Source organism: Arachis ipaensis, chromosome B01, assembly GCF_000816755.2.
Source record: "Arachis ipaensis cultivar K30076 chromosome B01, Araip1.1, whole genome shotgun sequence".
NCBI classification, from domain to species: domain Eukaryota; kingdom Viridiplantae; phylum Streptophyta; class Magnoliopsida; order Fabales; family Fabaceae; genus Arachis; species Arachis ipaensis.
Genome location: NC_029785.2, coordinates 137,223,627 through 137,230,120, shown reverse-complemented (window position 1 = coordinate 137,230,120; position 6,494 = coordinate 137,223,627).

The following is a 6,494-nucleotide window of genomic DNA, read 5'->3' as shown; positions in this document are numbered from 1 at the left end:
ACCTATCTATTTATTAAAGCATCTCTTATCACATGATAATTTAAGTGGAAGGATATTAGTCCGGTTGTTTAATTTAATTTCCTGCTACCGACATTCCAGTACTCAATCTTTTCTTTTCCTTTTTCTAAGAAACATAACACGGTAGGAAGTAGGAACTTTGGTATAGATTCTCTCCTCTAATTCTTAAATAGTGAAGCCTTATCCGCAAAACCAAATCCAAATCCAATTGATTTATCATTTATATTTAATATTCGATGTATAAAGCGTCGGGAAAAAGTAACATTACCAAATTAAACAATTTATCTTCCTGTACGTACACAGTTTAATTTTAATACTTTAATGGCTTATCTAAGCGATAAGAATTTTGCCCACAAAGTTGTTGTGTTGTTGTTTGGTTTCGAGGTATAGTTCGTTTTTTACGCTGTTATAATACATCTTTTTTTAATAGAGTGAGAATAATTCGGACATCAAAAAATATAGTTGTTACGGTGGGTAACCGGAGATTAATGGGCCGGATGACGTTGGTTGGCCCAAACGTATGAAGGAGGTGGCTTTCGAGTGGACCTGGTACTCGGTGTTCCTCCATCCGACTTGTACGTGAGAGAGAATGGGGGGTGGTACCTGCAATGACACTCCAATGCTTAAGTTAGCAAGAGTGTGAGCAAGCTGAGAAAGTATTGGGACTTAGTGATACCTGAGGGATGTCAGGGTATTTATAGTGGTGAACCAATAACCACCGCTGAAGTAGTGCCACCTTTTTAGGTGGATAGCCGTTCCCATATCTTAGGGAGGTTAAGATATGGCTCTATGAAGCGGTTAGAGAGTTTCTAGGGGGCGGTTACTCATTCGAATGAGTGTTATCTGCCAGCTAACCCTCGTATCCGACTTCTTTGGAGCAGGTCGTGTTCAGTACCGACTTCTGGGGATGAAGGCTGGTACTGGGGGAGGGCCAACCCCTTTGGTTTGGGCTTCTTTGCTTGGATCCTGGGTCCTATTTATTGGGCCAGGGTATGAACAGTGCCCCTACTCGAGCCCAATTTATTTTTAAGAGTTGGGTTCGAGTATTCAACTCGGGGTCGTAGCCGATTTGTGAGAGGACCGATGTGATGGTTTGAGAACCGACGTGATTTTTCGTGACCTTTTGGTTCTGACAGTTACGTCTAATCAGGCGTCGCGTCCGTTAGGGGTGTGCGTAGGGATTTAATAGCCTTGGTAACGGTGCATCCTCATTAATGATTGCCCCGATTTTACCGTTATGCCCCTAACGTTCTTATAAATATTTTCCCTCTCTTTCGTTGTTTCGTTTCTGCGATCTTTCAAATTTTCCTTGCCTTCGTTCGTGCTGCGTTTTTGCGTCCTCAAAGGCTTTTTGCTTCCAACCCTTATTTCCGGATAAAGGTTAGTTCTTTAATATGCTTTTGTAGATAAATTTGCTTTGTAGACTTTAGTTTCGCATCCTCCTCCCTTTAGAGACCGTGTTGGTGACATTTCTTTTCCCCTTGTAGGTTTGTTACCCCCCTTTTTTATAAAAAGAAATGGCTTCTGTAGATGCTCTCTCTCACTGGGTTGATGTCACGGTCTTAGGGGAGGAGCCCTCAGTCGATTCTGAGTTCATTACCAACCTTCGCACTCATCACAGAATTTGTACTTCTGAGGATGACGAACCAAAATATGAATTGGTAGTCCCGGGTCCTGAAGACCGGGTTTGTTTTGGAAGAGTCGATGAGGCGGCCCCTCATTTTTTCTTTATGTATGAGTGCATGGTCACCCGTTTGGGTGTTTTTCTTCCTTTTTCGAATTTTGAGATATCTGTTTTGCGTCACTGTCGAGTCGCTCCCACCCAGCTTCACCCCAACTCTTGGGGTTTTTTGAAAATTTATCAATTTGTCAGCCAGGCTTTAGAGTTCCCGACTTCTTTAAAGATTTTCTTCCATCTTTTCCATATGACGAAACCCTTCAGTGGGCTAAACAATAAACAACAGTGGGTGTCGTTCCGAGCCATACAAGGTCGGAGACTTTTTACCCTTTTTGACGAGTCCTTTCATGACTTCAAGAACTACTTTTTCAAAGTGCAAGCTGTAGAAGGTCACCACCCCTTTTTCCTGGATGATCATTCTTCTCCCCGATTTTTTTAAAGACTCGGGGGCAGAGGATCATAGAGTCCCCTCCTCATTCTAAGGACGCTCCGAGTTCTTCTACCGTTCCTCCGACTTCATCTTCAACTCCTGCTTCTGGCGTTCCCCCTGACTCTGCTGGTGGTGATCTTCTAAAAAAGTGACTTTTGGCTATTGGGGTCCGGCCTGTGGGCCCCCTTTTTTAAACTCTTTATATTTATTTGTTGGTGTTTTGAACAATTTTTTGGCCTTTTAAGGCCGTAAACAAAATAGTAATGCCCCTTTTTAATAGGGGTTTAATTTATCGTTAGATAAATACCCTTTTTGGATAAGGGTTTTGAGTTACCTTATGCGCGCATGCTTTTCGTGGTTCATTTGACTCTTTTTTCTGGAAAAATCTTTTCTTTGTGATTTGCCTGCTTTTCTGAATTTCCTTGATTCCCAAGGCAGCCTATTTCTTAGTTTTTCCTTATCTCTTTTGGTATTCCTAGTACTCAATTTTGTTTTACTGAGTTTTTCGTGACTTAGGCTACTTTTGCGATTCATTTTAATTGTACTCGGTTTCGCATTCCGCCCTGTGAGTCGGACCGATCCCGAGTTTATCATGATCGACTTCTATAGCCTCTTTACACCGACTTGTACCTCGTCGTTTTATCCTGACGACCATCTAGGTCGGTTCATGGGATTTTTACGTTTTGTCGAGCTTAAATCGGCGCGTTTCGTAGAAAGAAAATTTAAAAGGGAAATTTTGAAAGAGATATTTAAAATGAAAGAGTTCTTTATTAATTGAGGAGGTACCTTATCGCTACTAAGGGCTTTTGCTAATTTATTTCCCTTAGCCCCTACTGTGATGCCTCGTTAAAAACCCTTCTTCAGAAAAAACCCTTTGATTCTGGGAAAAAATCATGAAGCTGGGAAAAGAGTACATCAGGGAGTAGGGTTTGCTTTTAACTGTAGTACCTTTTCATATTACAAGCATGCCATGACCTTGGTAACTCGGTGCCGCCTAAGTCGGTCACCTTATAATAGCCTTTTCCTAAGACCTCCTTGATTTTGTATGGTCCTTTCCAATTGGCGGCGAGCTTTCCCTCCCCAGATTTGTTGACCCCAATGTCGTTTCTGATTAAGACTAAGTCATCTGGGGTGAAACTCCTTCGGATGACTTTTTTGTTGTACCTTGTAGTCATCCTTTGTTTTAATGCTGCTTCTCTTATCTGAGCTTCTTCTCGGACTTCGGGGAGCAAGTCAAGTTCTTCTTTATGTCCCTGTATATTCCTGATCTCATCGTGAAAAATCACTCTTGGGCTTTGCTCATTGACCTCTATTGGGATCATGGCTTCTACGCCATAGACTAGTCGGAAGGGTGTTTCTCCAGTGGCGGATTGGGGAGTTGTTCTGTAAGCCCATAGTACTTGTTGGAGCTCTTCAGCCCAAGCCCCTTTCGCGTCTTGTAACCTTTTCTTCAGCCCTGCCATAATGACTTTGTTGGCTGCTTCGGCTTGCCCATTGGCTTGTGTGTGTTCCACCGAGGTGAACTGGTGTTTAATTTTCATACTGGCTACCAGGCTTCTAAAGGTGGAGTCGGTGAACTGGGTTCCGTTATCTGTGGTAATGGAATAAGGTATCCCATACCTTGTAATTATATTTTTGTAGAGGAACCTCCGACTCCTCTGTGCAGTGATGGTGGCCAGTGGTTCTGCTTCTATCCACTTTGTGAAGTAATCTATTCCCACTATTAGGTATTTAACTTGTCCTGGCGCTTGGGGAAAATGACCTAACAAATCCATTCCCCATTTTGCAAAGGGTCATGGAGAAGTGATACTAATGAGCTCTTCTGGGGGAGCCACGTGGAAATTTGCATGCATTTGGCATGGCTGGAACTTTTTCACAAATTCTGTGGCATCTTTCTGTAAGGTTGGCCAGTAAAATCCAGCTCGGATTACTTTCCTGGCCAATGACCTGGCTCCGAGATGGTTCCCGCAGATTCCGCTATGTACCTCCTCCAACACCTCGGTGGTTTTTAAGGTCGGTACACACTTTAACAATGGTGTTGATATCCCCCTTCTGTAGAGAACATTTTTCACCAAAGTATAATGTTGTGCTTCCCTTCGGATTTTCTGGGCTTCTTTTTCCTCCTTAGGGAGCCCTGTCTGCCACGGAGAGGTATAGGATGAGGTCTTTTCCGGCTATAGGTCGGGTCAAGATAGGAGGCTGGCTCAAAAACCTTTTGAACTCCTGGAACGCCTCCTCGCATTCGGGGGTCCACTCAAATTGGTGCCCCTTTTTTAGTAGGGAGAATAGTGGAAGAGATCTTAATGCTGATCCTGCCAGAAATCTGGAGAGAGCTGCTAGTCGGCCATTCAGCTGTTGGACTTCCCTCAAACAAGTCGGGCTTTTCATCTCTAGGATAGCTCTACACTTGTCGGGATTGGCTTCGATCCCTCTTTGTGTTTAGTCGACGCACATTCTCCATTTACCATTTTGTTTTTTGACTAGCACTACATTGGCTAGCCATGTTGGGTATTTGACTTCTCTGATGAAGCCGGCTTCTAGGAGCGCCTGCACTTGCTCTTCTACTACTAGGGCTCGCTCTGGGCCGAGCTTGCGTCTTCTTTGTTGCACAGGTCGGGACCCTGAGTAGACCGAGAGCTTGTGAGACATGAGCTCGGGATCTATCCCAGGCATGTCGGAGGCCTTCCAGGCGAAGAGATCGGAGTTATCTCTAAGGAGCTTAGTCAACCCTTGTCTTAGGGTTTCCCCTAGGTTGGCTCCTATGTGAGTGTTTTTTCCTTCCTCTTCGCCGACCTGAATTTCCTCAGTTTTTCCCCCGGGCTGTGGTCGTAGCTCTTCTTTAACCCTTGCTCCCCCGAGTTCTATTGTGTGGACTTTTTTGCCTTTTCCTCTCAGGTTTAGGCTTTCGTTGTAGCATTTCCTTGCCAGCTTCTGATCTCCCCTCACCGTTGCTATCCCCGATGAGGTCGGAAACTTCATGCAGAGGTGGGGCGTCGATACCACCGCTCCGAGTCGATTAAGGGTAGCTCTGCCGATTAAAGCATTATAGGCCGACCCCACGTCGATGACTATGAAGTCTATACTCAGAGTCTTTGATTTTTCCCCCTTTCCAAAGGTGGTGTGGAGGGGTAAAAATCCTAGTGGCTTTATTGGCGTATCACCTAATCCGTACAAGGTGTCGGGGTAGGCTCTTAACTCTTTCTCATCTAAACCTAGTTTGTCGAAAGCGGGCTTAAAGAGGATGTCCGCCGAGCTTCCTTGGTCTACTAGTGTTCTGTGTAGATGGGCATTTGCCAGGATCATGGTGATTACCACTGGGTCGTCGTGCCCAGGGATTATTCCTCGCCCATCTTCCTTTGTGAATGAAATGGTTGGGAGGTCGGAGGACCCCTCTTCAACCTGGTAAACTCTCTTGAGATGTCTTTTACGAGAGAATTTTGTGAGCCCCCTCCCGCAAATCCTCCTGAGATCATATGGATATGTCTCTCCGGAGTTTGTGGTGGTGGGTCTCTTCTATCCGTATCTTCTCGCTTTCTTTTCCCATGGCCGTCTGACCTTTCTATGAGATATCTGTCAAGCCGACCTTCTCTGGCCAGCTTTTCTATCACATTTTTAAGGTCGTAACAGTCGTTTGTAGAGTGCCCATATATCTTATGGTATTCACAGTAATCCCCGCGGCTCCCCCCTTTTTTATTTTTAATGGGTCTGGGGGGAGGGAGCCTTTCAGTATTACAAATTTCTCTGTATACGTCCACTACGGGAACTTTCAATGGAGTATAAGAGTGATATTTCCTTGGCCTATCGAGGCTGAGTTCTTCCTTCTTCTTCGCTTCCCTCTCCCTCTCTTTCGTTGAGGGAGGGTGCCCGATTCGCAAACTCGGGTCTCTTAGCCTAGCGTTTTCTTCCATATTGATGTACTTTTCAGCTCTTTCCTGTACATCATTTAAAGAGGCGGGGTGTCTTTTTGATATGGACTGTGAGAAGGGACCTTCTCTAAGACCATTGACTAACCCCATGATGACCGCTTCGGTGGGCAGGTCTTGAATCTCCAAACATGCTTTGTTGAATCTTTCCATATAGGCCCGCAAGGGCTCCCCGACCTCCTGTTTTATTCCCAGGAGGCTTGGTGCATGTTTTACTTTGTCCTTCTGGATGGAGAACCTCATCAAGAATTTTCTTGAGAAGTCTTCAAAACTGGTAATTGACCTCGGAGGGAGACTGTCGAACCACTTCATCGCTGCTTTGGACAAGGTTGTCGGGAAAGCTTTGCATCGCGTAGCGTCTGAAGCGTCGATCAGATACATCCGACTTTTAAAGTTGCTCAGATGATGCTTTGGATCAGTGGTTCCGTCATAGAGGTCCATATCG